Source organism: Heptranchias perlo, unplaced genomic scaffold (assembly GCF_035084215.1).
Source record: "Heptranchias perlo isolate sHepPer1 unplaced genomic scaffold, sHepPer1.hap1 HAP1_SCAFFOLD_43, whole genome shotgun sequence".
NCBI classification, from domain to species: domain Eukaryota; kingdom Metazoa; phylum Chordata; class Chondrichthyes; order Hexanchiformes; family Hexanchidae; genus Heptranchias; species Heptranchias perlo.
The window spans coordinates 5,876,726-5,891,945 of NW_027139442.1; the positions used below are offsets into that span (position 1 = coordinate 5,876,726).

The 15,220-nt window shown below is 45.0% G+C and overlaps 1 long non-coding RNA gene and 1 pseudogene across 1 annotated transcript; one reads left to right on the plus strand and one right to left on the minus strand.

The window, feature by feature from the left end:
* Positions 1–545: 545 nt before the first annotated feature.
* LOC137312553 (zinc finger protein 501-like) lies at positions 546–6,149 on the minus strand (annotated as a pseudogene).
* Positions 6,150–10,793: 4,644 nt separating this feature from the next.
* On the plus strand, positions 10,794–15,220 carry LOC137312371 (uncharacterized). The gene is made up of 2 exons (XR_010960702.1): positions 10,794–10,977; positions 11,633–15,220. It is a non-coding gene; the product is annotated as an uncharacterized lncRNA (long non-coding RNA).

Consider the following 15,220-nt stretch of genomic DNA (forward strand, 5'->3'; position numbering starts at 1 on the left):
GGGACACTCTGTCCTGTCATACACACAGTCAGTGCTGGGACAGTCTGTCCTGTCATACACACAGTCAGTGCTGGGACACTGTCCTGTCATACACAAAGTGAGTGCTGTGACACTCTGTCCTGTCATACACACAGTCAGTGCTGGGACAGTCTGTCCTGCCATACACACAGTCAGTGCTGGGACACTCTGTCCTGTCATACACACAGTCATTGCTGTGACAGTCTGTCCTGCCGTACACACAGTCAGTGCTGGGACAATCTGTCCTGTCATACACACAGTCAGTGCTGGGACAGTCTGTCCTGCCATACACACAGTCAGTGCTGGGACACTCTGTCCTGTCATACACAGATTCAGTGCTGGGACAGTCTGTCCTGTCATACACACAGTCAGTGCTGGGACAATCTGTCTTGTCCGACTTGGACGTCTTGTGTATCCATCTTTTAAAAGGTATAGGAACCCAGTTATAAGATGGATTCTACTCACTTCATAATAATCTACAATCAGCTTGTCTTTTCATCAAGATATCAAGCACTAGACACACTGGCTTTAAAGGAACGCTGATTTATTTGACTCTTGTACAGAATACTAAACTCCAGCCTAGTTAAAGGGGTTATTAACATCAGAAACAAACCCCAAGTGTCAGAATGAACATGGTTCAGTCCTGGATGTGATTCACAGCAGCGATAGCAGCAGAATCCAACCCCTGCAGTCACATGTGAACTCGCTGGTGTTTCAGCAGGTGGGATGATTGAGTGAATCCCATCCCACACACGGAGCAGGTGAATGGCCTCTCCCCAGTGTGAATACGTTCATGTGTGAGAAGATTCCACTTTGTTTTAAAGCTCTTCTCACAGACAGAACATTTCAGGGATCTCTTATCAGTGTGAACAAGTTGATGTTTAATGAGGCTGGATAACTGAGTGAATCCTTTCCCACACAGCGAGCAAGTGAACGGCCTCTCCCCAGTGTGAGTCCTTGGTGTGTCAGCAGTTCTTTTTTTCTCTTAAAGTTCTTCTCACAGTCAGAACATTTGAAAAGTCTCTTATCAGTGTGAACAAGTTGATGTTCAATGAGTTTGGATGAACGAGTGAATCCCTTCCCACACACGGAGCAGGTGAACGGCCTCTCCCAGTGTGAACACGCTGGTGTATCAGTAGGCTGGATGAACGAGTGAATCCCTTCCCACACACGGAGCAGGTGAACGGCCTCTCCCAGTGTGAACACGCTGCTGTATCAGTAGGCTGGATGACTGAGTGAATTCCTTCCCACACACGGAGCAGGTGAACGGCCTCTCCCAGTGTGAACACGCTGGTGTGTCAGCAGATCACTTGTTCCTTTAAAGCTCTTCTCACAGTTAGAACATTTAAAGGATATCTTATCAATGTGAACAAGTTGGTGTTCAGTGAGGCTGGGTGACAGAGTGAAACCCGTCCCACACACAGAGCAGGTGAACGGCCTCTCCCCAGTGTGAACTCGCTGGTGTGTTAGCAGATGGGATGACTGGGTGAATCTCTTCCCACACTCAGTGCAGGTGAACGGCCTCTCCCCAGTGTGAGTCCGTTGGTGTGCAAGTAGTTCCGTTTGACTTTTAAAGCTCTTCTCACAGTCAGAACATTTGAAAGGTCTCTGATCAGTGTGAACAAGCTGATGTGTCAGAAGACTGGATGACTGAATGAATCACTTCCCACACATGGAGCAGGTGAACGGCCTCTCCCCGGTGTGACTGCGTCGATGAGTTTCCAGAAGGGACGGGAATCTGAGTCCTTTCCCACAATCCCCACATTTCCACGGTTTCTCCGTGGTACGGGTGTCCTTGTGTCTCTCCAGGTTGGATGATCAGTTGAAGCCTCGTCCACACAAACAACACGTGTACGGTTTCTCCCCGCTGTGAACGGTGCGGTGTTTTTTTCAGGCTGTATAACTGGTTAAAGCTCTTTCCACAGTCAGTGCACTGGAACACTCTCACTCGGGTGTGTGTGTCTCGGTGTTTTTCCAGTTACACTGATGTTTGAAATCTCTTCTCAGAGACGGAACAGACAAACATTCCTCCTTCTATATTCAAAGGCAGATGATCTTCAGGTGCTGGTGAGTCGAGTGACTGTCAGATCTTGATGTGATGTTTGGTTTGAGTTTCCCATCTGCAAATCCTCCCCTTCTAATACCCTGTAAAAGGAGATGACAAAAGTCCTCACTGTGAATACAGGGAATACAGGATAGAAATTCAGAACAGGCAATTCCAGTTTCTATGCAACATTCTTCCCGCTCATTCCCCCAGACTGTAAATCCCCGCCCCTCACACTCCCCCTCCTCCCTCTGCTGAAATCCAAACCCATCGCACCATCTCCAACATTTTTCCTTCTATTTATGTTTTCACTCCCCCTGAAGGTCATGACTCTGACTGGGTTCAGTTCTACACTCACCGGTTCCCCTCCCTCTCCTCCCCTGAAAGTCCTGACTCCGACTGAGTTCAGTTCTATACTCACTTGTTCCCCCCCCTCTCCTCCCCTGAAGGTCCTGACTCTGACTGGGTTCAGTGCTACACTCACTTGTTCCCCTCCCTCTCCTCCCCTGAAGGTCCTGACTCTGTAGAACTGAACCGAGCCAGAGTCGGAACCTTCGGGGGAGGAGAAGGAGGGGAACCAGTGAGTGTGGAACTAAACCCAGCCACTCACTGGTTCCCCACCCTGTCCTCCACTGAAGGTGCTGACTCTGGCTGGGTGTTTATGCTCTCATCCTCTTTTCGACAATATGTCGCTCCCTATAGCTGCCTGTCAGTTGACCATCTGTGATATCTCCCACTTTTGGTGATTTTGGCTCCCTGACCAGTCACCATCTCTCCCTGACCAATCACCATTTCTACTTCAATTATAGACTCTCCCTGACCCGTAACCATTTCTCCTTCATTTACAGATATTCCCTGACCAGTCATCCTTTCTGCTTCGTTTGCAGACACTCCCTGACCCATCATCATTTATCCTTCATTTAGAGACACTCCCTACCTCGTCACCATTTCTACTTCATTTGCAGACACTCCCTGATCAGTCACCTCCTCTCTCCACATCTCCCTCCAGATGTCCTTTCAACTGTGAACAAGGCCCTTGCCATCCACATCCTCATTACTGATGGCTGCATTTAGCAATATAGGAACAAGAGTCAGCCATTCAGCTCCACGAGCCTGTTCCGTCCTTCAATTAGGTTATGGCTGATCTGTATCTTAACTCCATCCACCCGCCTTGATACCATAACCCTTAATATCCTTGTCAAACAAAAATATATCAATCTCAGTTTTGAAATTATCAATTGACCCCCAGCCTCAACAGCTTTCAGGGGGAGAGAGTTCCAGATTTCAACTACCCTTTGTGTGAAAAATTGCTTCCTGACTTCACCCCTGAAAGGCCTAGCTCTAATTTGAAGTGATTCCCCTTGTGCTAGACTCCTCCACCAGAGGAAATAGTTTCTCTCTATCTACCCCATAAAATCCTTTAATCTTCTCCAACACCTCAATTAGATCACAGCGTAATCTTGTACATTCAAGACAATACAAGTCTAGTCTATGCATCTGTCCTCATCATTTACAAAAATCATCACTGTAATACAGGTTAGAAATTCACAACAGACAGTTCTGGTTTCTCGGGAACATTCTTTCCGCTCTTGCACCTCCTAAGCTGTAAATCCCGCGACCCACACTCTCCCTCCTTGCCTCTATTAAGCTGTAAATTCCCCGTCCAACACACTCTCCCTCCTTGCCCCTATTAAGCTGTATAGCCCCCGTCCCACACACTCCATCCTTGACACGTCCTCGCTGTTTGAAATCCAGATTCATCGCAGCCTCTATTTTTCTCCTTTCTCTCCTGAAGGTGCTGCGTGATGGTGGGGTTCGGGCCCAGTCACTGTTTGCCCTCCAGTACCCGGCCAAGTGGTAATTCTGTACTTGTAAGCCGATATACCGAGCTGTCAGCATTTCTAGCATGGGGAGCAGCACAGCCACCGTCCCTGGCTGATTCTGTCCGGTAACGCGGAGGCCAACGGGAGCAGCTCAACAACAACCTGCATTTACACTGAGCGGAGTCTCAGCAACACCGAGTGGGGCTCGGGGCCCGACAGGCGGCATCCCACGTCCGACCCGCCGCTTCCCGGTTTCTTCTCCAGTTTCCACCGAGTCCGACTCGAGACAAACCACAGGAGCGACGCGCTCCCAAAATACAATGCGGGCCTGGGCAGCATGCGCAGCCTGACCAGGAAATCACCGCGTTGGAGAGATAGAGGGGTTTCTCGGGCGCGGGGGATTGTGGGGCCTGCGGCCGGGTGTCGATCAGTGTTTTATTGCCCAAGTTGCGCACAGAACCGTATCGAGAAATAGAGACTGAGGAATTCAGAGCCGTTTTGCTGAACAGACACTCACGGTACAATGTAGAACAGTGTTTCTCAAACTATTTTTCTCGTTATCCAGTGGAAGAAAAACACTTCCCCCAGGGACCCAAAACAATAATATCCTCTGACTGGAGCTTTCATCAAATCCCAATAAAGGTCAGTCCATGCTCACTCTGCATTTCACTTCAAGTAATAACTAAAATTAGACTTCGACGTTCCTTGAAAAACATTTTAAGTACAGTATAAATACAATAAGAAAACGGTCAGGATGAGTTGCACTTACTTAATGTGACGGATGGGTCTGCCTGTTGTTCATGATCTCGTTCCAATCTGGATCACAAGATGAAAGCGCTGCACGCATATCAGGTTTCTTGCTCTTGTTTTTATTCTTGTTAATTCGAAAATTCCAGTTCGCACATGTAGGTTGTTGTGAACGGCAGCAACAACATAACACTAATCTTACTTAACAGAGCATATTCTTTGAAAGCACTGATCGAAAAAGATGACAAACTGAATGACTTGTGGCGTGTTTTCAGTGCGTATCACAGGTAAGTCGCACCAGCTCGTTTTCTTGCTCAGGCATCAAGTTTAGCTTCTTTATTGATTCAGGATTTTAGAAACCAAAAGGATCTTTCACCTAACGCTTTTCCATCAAATTTTCAAATCCCTCTCCAGGGAAGTAGCGATCAAAATGGTCAGACAGAGCAGCGAGATGTAACTGTATGACACATTTCATTTCATTCGCTTTATCTTAATTGATGCTGTTCTCTCCACCCCAGAGAGCTGTGGATGTTCAGTCGTTTAGTGTATTCAATATTGAGTTTGATAGATTTTTGGACCAGGAAATCAAGGGATATGGGGATAGACCGGTAAAGTGGAGATGAGCTTCAAGATCAGCCATGATCTATTGAATGGCGGAGCAGGCTCGAGGGGCCGTATGGCCTACACCTGCTCATATTTCATATGTTCATATCCTACCAGAGATGCAGTACCCAAAACTAAATGAGGTCTAACCAGAGCTCTGTATAACTATGACATAACTTCCATTCCTTTTTATTTCATGTCTCTTGAGATAAACATCAAAATACCATTCCCATTTTAACTTATTTTTGCACCTTTTCGTGAATTCTGTACTTGGTCTTATAAATCCCTCTGCTCACCCACAGTTCCTAGTTTCTTCCCATTTAGAAAATACTCTGATCTATCTTTTCATGGTCCAAAGTGGATGACCTCACACTTCCCCACGTTGAACTCCATCTGTCACAGTTTTGCCCACTCACTTAATCTGTCAATGTCCCTTTGCAACTTTCTGCTCCCATCTATAATGTTTACGGTGCCACCTAACTTAGTTTCATCAGCAGACTTGGATATAAGGCTCTCTACATAAGAACATAAGAAATTGGAGGAGGAGTAGGCCATACGGCCCCTCGAGCCTGCTCCGCCATTCAATCAGATGATGGCTGATCTTCGACCTCAACTCCACTTTCCCGCCTGATCCACATTTGCCTTGATTCCATTAGCGTCCAAAAATCTATCGATCTCAGCTTTGAAAACATTCAACGACTGAGCATCCACAGCCCTCTGGGGTGGAGAATTCCAAAGATTCACAACCCTTTGAGTGATGAAATTTTTCCTCATGTCGATGCTAAATGGCCAACCCCTTATCTTGATTCTCTGACCTCAAGTTCTTGACTCTCCAGCCAGGGAATCAGCCTCTCCGCATCTACCCTTTCAAGCCGTCGAAAAATTGCACACGTTTCAATGCGATCATCTCTCATTCTTCTGAACTCCAGCGAATACAGGCCAATTTTACACAATATCTCCTCATTGTACAATTGCAGCAAGACCTCATTACTCTTATATTGCAACACCCTTGCAATAAAAGCTAACATATCATTTGCCTTTCTCACTCTCAGAAGACCCTTGGTAGCTCACTATTTCCAGTATGTTTGTCCTCTATTCCTTCTATAGGGAAAATAAATTAACGTTGAAAACATTTTGCTATAATTCTAACAGTTTATGTTTTTGAAACAATATCCAGCTGAACGCCAACAAATTCTCTGGCAATCTTAATGAAGGATATAAATTAATAAAAACACTGAAATGCGATGGCTGGGAATCGAACCCGAGTCAATTGCTTGGAAGGCAGCTATGTTCACTACTATAGCACCATCGCTGGCAATCAAAGACAAGCAAATTGCTCCGAAACCTCAGACCCTGAACAGACACTGCAGGCTGTTGAATTTTGTTCTTCATTTCAACTGGTTTCTGACGGATCCTTTCTCGCTCTGTTGCAGTTCCCGTTTCCGCCCAGTAGATGTCGCCAACCCCCAATCGACGAAAATTACACAACAGCCATTGATTCTTCACCTGACATCGGACTGAAGAGACAGTCGATACCTGCAATACTTGACCAGCTGGAAATACATTTTCCCGCAGCTCACATCAGCCATTGAGTAAAATTAAATAATTACATTAAATCATTACAGAGACCTGATTACCAGCTGGGCACGAATGGCAGCTTAATATTCAAGTCTATAAGATATTTAGAAAGGACAGGGAAATAGGGAAAGGAGGAGGAGTAGCAATATTACTAAAGGACAATATTACAGCAGTTCAAAGATAGAATGCCAGTGAGGGTGAGCGGGTAGTGTAAACACACTGAAAGACCCATGGAGAGCAAGGTTCATGTCGTAGATGCAGTATATTTGGGTTTTCCGAAGGCCTTTGATAGGTACCGCGTTGGAGACTCATGGCTAAGTTCAGAGCACACGGAGTCAGGGGACAGGTGGAAGAATGGTTTGCAAGCTGGCAACAAAAAAGAAAACAGAGAATAGAGGTTAAGGGTAGTTACTCAGATTGGCAAAAAGGTGGGAAGTGGATTTCCACAGCGATCGGTGTTGGGACCACTGTTGTTCACAATTTACATTAAAAATTCGGGACTCGAGAATTGGAAGTACAATTTCAAAATTAGTGGACGACAACAAATTGGGGGATATAGTTAATACAAAGGAAGAATGCATCAAAATGCAAGAGAACATTAATAAAGTTGCAGAATGAAGAATAAGGAAGTCACATACTGCTTAGACAATAAGAGAAATAGGGAAAGGAGGAGGAGTAGCAATATTACTAAAGGACAATATTACAGCAGTTCAACGATAGAATGTCAGTGAGGGTGAGCGGGATAGAGGAGCAAATGGATCTAGTGGTACATATATACAAATTACTGAAAGTAGCGACGCAAGTTAATATGGTCATAAAAAGGCAAATCAAACACTAGGATACATTTATAGATGGATAGAATTGAAAAGAAAATAAGTTATGTTAAAATTGTATGGGACCTTGGTTAGACCACACTCGGAGTATTGTGCACAGTTCTGGTCTCCATATTATATAAAGGGCTTAGAAGGTGCAAAAGAAATTCTCATGATTCGAGAAATGAGAGGATATTCTCATTCGGAAAAGCTGAACAGACTGGGGGTGTTTTCTCTAGAAAAGAGAAGGCTGAGGGGTGACCTGATAGAGGTCTTCCGATGGGGTTTCGTAGGGTAGACATCGAGAAAATGTTTCCAATTGTATGGAGTCCAAAACTAGAGGTAATAAATATAAAATAGTCGCTAATAAATCCAATAGGGAATTCAGGAGAAACTGCTTTACCCAAAGAGTGGTTGGAATGTGGAAAATGCTAGCACAAGCAGTAGCTCAGGCAAATAGCACAGGTGCATTTAAGGGGCAGCTCGATTAACACATGAGGAAGGAAGGAATCGAAGGGTATTCTGATAGAGTTAGATGAATTAGGGAGGGAGGAGCCTCGTGTGGAGAATAAACACTGGCATCGACCAGTTGGGCCGAATTGCCTGTTTCTGCGCCGTAGTTCCGAAGTAACTCGATGTAAAGGCTCTTTTCAGAGCCACCCACTGTATCTGTGAAAGTGGTGGTTACTGGCTGAACGGAGACGCTGATATGCTCCTGGTGTGGCTTTGAGCTGCTTTATTCTCGTTGTAGGCGAGGTGAGGAATTAATGGGACTGGAGTCGGGGCACCGACCACAGTCCGGTACTTTAAACGGTGACCTGTAGAACCAGTCCACGCATCACCAAATTTATTTTATTTATTTAAACTACTTGCCATGTTGGGCTCTTAAAGCATCACCAGAACTGCTCGACTAACCTTTCCACATCTGTGGAATTCAGCGCTTGGCTCTGTTTCTCTTCTATTTTGTTGGATCATTTACATCACGCATCAAACTCACTGGGGAATCACTGAGATGTAAATTTGTACAGATACAAATAACAGTGAATTGTCTGGTGCCGAGGAGATCAGACACATTACTCGCCTTTCGTCCTGTTAACAAGTAAACCGTGTTTCGAGTCCACCAGCCCGCTTTGATTCCATATGGGGGATTAAACAGGGAAAGCGGGCGGGGCCAGAGTAACAGACAGAGCAGATGGCGGACTCTGATCTTCCAGCTCCACCTCCAGTTCTCTCCGACAACTGATTTCTAACGATAATCGAACCGAAACACAGCGCTCCGCACAAACCCTTACAAACTCGGGCTTCATATTGTAGAATCATAGACTTATAGAAGTTTACAATATGGAAACAGGCCCTTCGGGCCAACATGTCCATGTCGCCCAGTTTATACCACTAAGCTAGTCCCAATTGCCTGCACTTGGCCCATATCGCTCTATACCCATCTTACCCATGTAACTGTCCAAATGCATATTCAAGGATTCCAACACACCCGGAGCTTTTAAATAAGCCACGTTACAATGCAAAGTCAGTAATGTTCCTGCCTGAATACATTGCATTCAATAACAATCAACTCGGCTCCTCCACTTCAGTCTGTTTCCCTGTTCTAACTCCCCACATCCCCACCCAGACGGGTTCAGCAGTTTACAAACACCTTACAAACATTTGGAGAGTCTAATGTGTTCCGGTTTGAGTTATGACGCGGAATTTCTCCGCCAGTGTTACCGTCCCACAGAGACTCTCACCCTGAATCTGTGAAAAGATTTTGACCATGCACTGGGACTGGAGCCGAACACATCCCCAGTTGGAGTGATGTCTGGCCCGGACATCTCATTCTCTCTCTTTTATATCAGACAGTATCCCACCTTCATGTCCGTACTAGCGAGAGAGAGAGAGACACTGTCAGACTTACACTTCCTATCAGTGTGTTCATATCACGCTCAATAGCAGTATCCAACCTTCACATAAAGCGCCAGAGAGAGCGAGAGGGAGAGAGAGGGCGACAGACACGGTGAGTGAGAGAGCGGAGAGACACAGTGCCACAGTATCAGTTGCAGACTGACCTGTAAAGTTCCGTTTTTTTCCAGAAAGATCCCATTGGAGAGACAGACGATGAAATCTCATCTCTCACTGATATTATACCAGAGACAGACACATTATTAATCCCACCCTCAGTGACATTGCAGAGAGTGTCAAAAACAATGGGCCAATTTAATCTTCTTCTGCATGTTGCACTATATTCGGTTTTGCAGCTCAAGGTCGTTCGGTATTCCAATCAGTAATCGAGAGTTTTACTCTGATTAAATTAATCTGGGACGGTTGCTGTCAGATATTAATCCTACACCGTCCCAGAAAATGCACCGACTCACTCTTTCCTCCTGCTTTCTCCAGGAATGGTTTGAGAAATCCTCCCTCCAGTTTCTTCCTCAAGCGTCAGTTTTATCAGTAAAAAGTTCAAGAATGAACAGAATACATTGGCTCATTTCACAGCCGCCCACTTTATCTCTGAAAGGCTCTTTACCATCAAAAGATTCCGAGAGAAACAGCAGGGATGGAAACATCTCGTTTAATAGTTAGAGATTGTAAAGTCAGTCTGGATTCCAGCGTTAGGCACTGGTGGAATCCCAACTCTTTCCCATTCTGGTGCCTGTTCCTGCACTGCCTGTGGACCCCATTCCCTCTGACCTTTCCCCCAGCCCCACTTCCTTTGATCAGACTCTGAAAAATTCCAACTGGGGAAAGTTTCCATCGATTTTTATTGGGAATTCAACCAGATACCTGCGCATGCGTGACTCAGCCCCGCCCCCAGCGCTGATTGTTGGCGAGCAGAAGAGCGCATGCGCGATCCCCTCCCCCAGCTCGGCCTGTGGGCGCCATTCCCTCAGTGAGCGGAAGAAGATGGTTCAAAACAGTCGGGAATGGAGAGATCACGGCCCCCGGGGGAAGGGAGCAAAGAGCAGCCTCGTTACAGCAGCTCATCGCTTCGGGACCGTGTCCGCAGATGGGCTCAGAGATCGGCATTGAGTCCGGGGGAAGTTCAGGGGGAGTCCGGGGGTTTGTTTGTAAGAGGCGGAGTGGATCAGGAACTGGTCCCGGAACATGGAGTGAGCGGGGGAAGGGAGAGGTCATTCTCGGGTTGTGTGTGTACAGCGTGTGTCCAGGGTAAGGGAGACAGAATGGGAAGAACCTGCTATTTAAAATCAATGCTGCTTTCTCTCCCCAAACCAGTAGTGAATGGTCCTGGTTTAGGTCCAGTCTCACCCTGTTTATTGTTATTGGACAGTGAAGAGTGGAACCAGAGCCGGACAGTAAGGATGTGGGGAGTTATACAAAGAGCATCTATTGCAGGCATCAGGTGAGAAGTGTGAAGGGCACATTTTAAACAGCGGCTGTTTGGTTTCGGTTGAACGGTTGAACCCATGGGAGAGGGGATTAGAAACCAGGCCTGTACAAAGGTCCCTGTCCCATCCGGTAGTCCCATTCATGGATCAGTGCAGGGGATGTGTTTTGTTGTGTCTGGATGTGACGAAATTGTTTTAAAACAGCCCAACACACCTGGCACCTTTAGAACCGAGATGAGAAATGTCTTCACTCACTCAGATGGTGGTGAACCTGTGGAATTCGCGACCAGAGGAGGCAGTGGAGGCCTCGTCCTCAGATGTATTCAATAAGAAAATCGTTATATTTTTTAATGCAAAAGGTATTAAGGGATATGGGGTAAAAGCAGGAACAGGATATTGAGTTAGACGATCAGCCATGATCATTTTGAATGGTGGAGCAGGCCCGAAGGGCCGAATAGCCTACTCTTGCTCCTATTTTCTATGTTTCTATGGTGTGCAGAAGCTGCATGCTGCAGTATTGCAGTGGAGTCAGACACTGACACTGTTTGTATCGCTGGTTTTCATTTGTGGATATTCAAAATGATCATTAACAGACCATTAAACTGATCACTTTTGTATTTTCTACCTCACCTGTTCTTGAGTTACAAGAGATACTTTGTCTTTCTACAGGCAAATTTTTGAAGGAGCCAGAAAAAATGTGATTTTCCTCCACCCGAGGCACAAGGAAGAGTGCAGCCAGCTTCTCACACACAGTAGGTACATTATCACACACAGAGCACAGAGACACAGACAGGTCATCAGTTCCTCAGTCTCAGACAGTAGAAGTAGTCAGTCCCACACTGATGCCAAGTACCACAGACACACTTTCAAATAAACAGTCAGAGGAGGAGAGGCAGACGTTGTTTCCATTTCACCCCAACTCAGTACAACTGCCAGGTAGATCCACAAATCCCAGTCCAATATCACACCCACCATCAGATTGAAAGGTAATGTGTCAATTTCACAATAGTGCAGCCTAAGCTAGAAATTAAATCACAGATAGAACTGACACACGGTGCCCGATTGAAAGATACAGCAATAGCCCCAATAATGTAAACCAAGATTCATCTCAAATAATGAGTAGAACTCACACACATTGTGATATTAAAAGATGCAGTATCCATCCAAATTCTGTAACCTGAGATACAAATTACATACAAGTCCAAAACTCACATATAGTATCAGAGTGAGAGATGCTGAAAGATAGTATAACCTGAGAAACAAAATCAGTTACCAGTTCAAAACTCACCCATTTTATGAACCTGAAAGTTACAATTCGATTAGACCCAGAGCAACACATTACATAGAAGTGCTAAAGTCTCATACAGTGACACCCTGAAAGATACAATATCAATTCCATTAGTGCAGACTGAGCTGCACATTGTATAGCAATCCAAAAATCTCAAAGTTTGAGACTGAGATCCAGGATCAATTGCGTTAGTGTTCATTGTGATACAGGTTTAATATTGGTCCAAAGGGCACACAGCTTGTCTCATTAAAACCTGCAACAAGAAATTCGAATGTGCACGGTATTTTCAAAATTAACTACTATGGGGAAAACTATTTATAGGTTTAGATATACACACGATAGAGTTTCAAACACCAAACTGTAAGCTGATCTCCAATTAAAAGACAGATATGGAATTAATCCTGACTTTTGGACTGTTCCAGAAACTGATAGATACAGAATGAATCCCAGATACTCAAACAGTACCAGAAATTGGCAGATACAGAATGAATCCATCACACACAGTACCAGAGGCTGAGAGATACAGAATGAATCCCACACCCACACACAGTACCAGAGACTGACAGATACAGAATGAATCCCACACCCACATACAGCACCAGAGACTGACAGATACAGAATGAATCCCACACCCACATACAGCACCAGAGACTGACAGATACAGAATGAATCCCACACTCACACAGAGTACCATGGAATGACAGGTACAGAATGAATCCCACACTCACACACAGTACCAGAGACTGAAAGATACAGAATGATTCCGACACTCACACACAGCACCAGAGACTGACAGATACAGAATGATTCCGACACGCACACACAGTTCACACAGACTGAGAGATACAGAATGAATCCCACACACACAGACAGTACCAGAGACTGACAGACGCGGAATGAATTCTACACTCAAATAAAGTATCAGAGGCTGACAGATACAGAATGAATCTCACACTCACGCATAACCAGAGACTGAATATATAGAATGAATCCCACACACACAAAGTGCACAAAAGACGACAGATAAATGATTAATCTCACACTCACACACAGTGCCAGAGACTTATAGTTACAGATTCAATTCCGCAAACACTTACAGTACCAGAGACTGAGAAATACAGCATGTATCCCACACTCACACACAGTACCAGATAAAGAATGAATCCCACACTCACATACAGTACCAGATAAAGAATGAATCCCACATTCATATAGAGCACCAGATACAGAATGAATCCCACAATCACATACCGTACCAGATACAGAATGAATCCCGAATTCACATACAGTACCAGATACAGAATGAATCCCACATTCACATACAGTACCAGATACAGAATGAATCCCAAATTCACATACAGTACCAGATACAGAATGAATCCCATATTCACATACAGTACAAGATACAGAATGAATCCCACATTCACACACAGTACCAGATACAGAATGAATCCCACATTCACATACAGTACCAGATACAGAATGAATCCCACATTCACATACAGTACCAGATACAGAATGAATTACACATTCACACACAGTACCAGATACAGAATGAATCCCACACTCACACACAGTCCCAGATACAGAATGAATCCCACACTCACACACAGTACCAGATACAGAATGAATCCCACATTCACATACAGTACAAGATACAGAATAAATCCCACATTCACACACAGTACCAGATACAGAATGAATCCCACATTCACATACAGTACCAGATACAGAATGAATCCCACACTCACATACAGTACCAGATACAGAATGAATCCCACACTCACATACAGTACCAGATACAGAATGAATCCCACATTCACATACAGTACCAGATACAGAATGAATCCCTCACTCACACACATTACCAGATACAGAATGAATCCCACACTCACATACAGTAACAGATACAGAATTAATCCCTCATTCACATACAGTAACAGATACAGAATTAATCCCTCATTCACATACAGTACCAGATACAGAATTAATCCCACACTCACACAGTACCAGATACAGAATTAATCCCACATTCATGCACAGTTCCAGATACTGAATGAATCCCACACTCACACACAGTACCAGATAGAGAATGAATCCCACATTCACATACAGTACTAGATACAGAATCAATCCCACATTCTCATACAGTACCAGATACAGAATGAATCCCACTCTCAAATACAATACCAGATACAGAATCAATCCCACATTCTCATACAGTACCAGATACAGAATGACTCTCACACTCACACATAGTACCAGATACAGAATGAATCCCACACTCACACACAGTACTCGAAACTAACAGATGCAGAATGAATTGGCAGAATGAAAGGGCTGCCCGTATATTCTGAACTCGGAGCGGATTTTGGTTGATGCTGTGTCTGAAATTGAATTTGAAAATGTCGGTGAAGAAAACACTTCCTAAGAAGGGCAACAAAAAACGGTGAATAAATCGCCATCAAAGGCAGCAAGAAGCGAAGAAAGTCGAGGAAGGAGAGTTACTCCATCTGCATCTACAAAGTGATGAAGCAGGTTCACCCCGACACCGGCATCTCCTCCAAGGCCATGAGCATCATGAACTCCTTTGTGAACGATATTTTCCAGCGCTTCGCGGGTGAGGCTTCCCGCCTGGCCCATTATAATAAACGCCACGCCATCAGCTCCCGGGAGATCCAGACCGCCGTGCGCCTGCTGCTGCCCGGGGAACTGGCCAAACACGCCGTGTCGGAAGGGACAAAGGCGGTGACCAAGAACACCAGCTCCAAGTAAAACTCCACAACGTACTGAAAAAAACAACGGCTATTTTAAGAGCCGCCCACAGCACTTATGTCGTCAATTTATTCATTCCGATCATCATCCTTTGAATCTGGTGGGGAAATTGAAAGAAAGTCAGTGAAACTCCCCCATTTTAATGTTTGTCTCTGTAGAATATACTGCCCAATAAAGTGAACACGGGTCCGGGA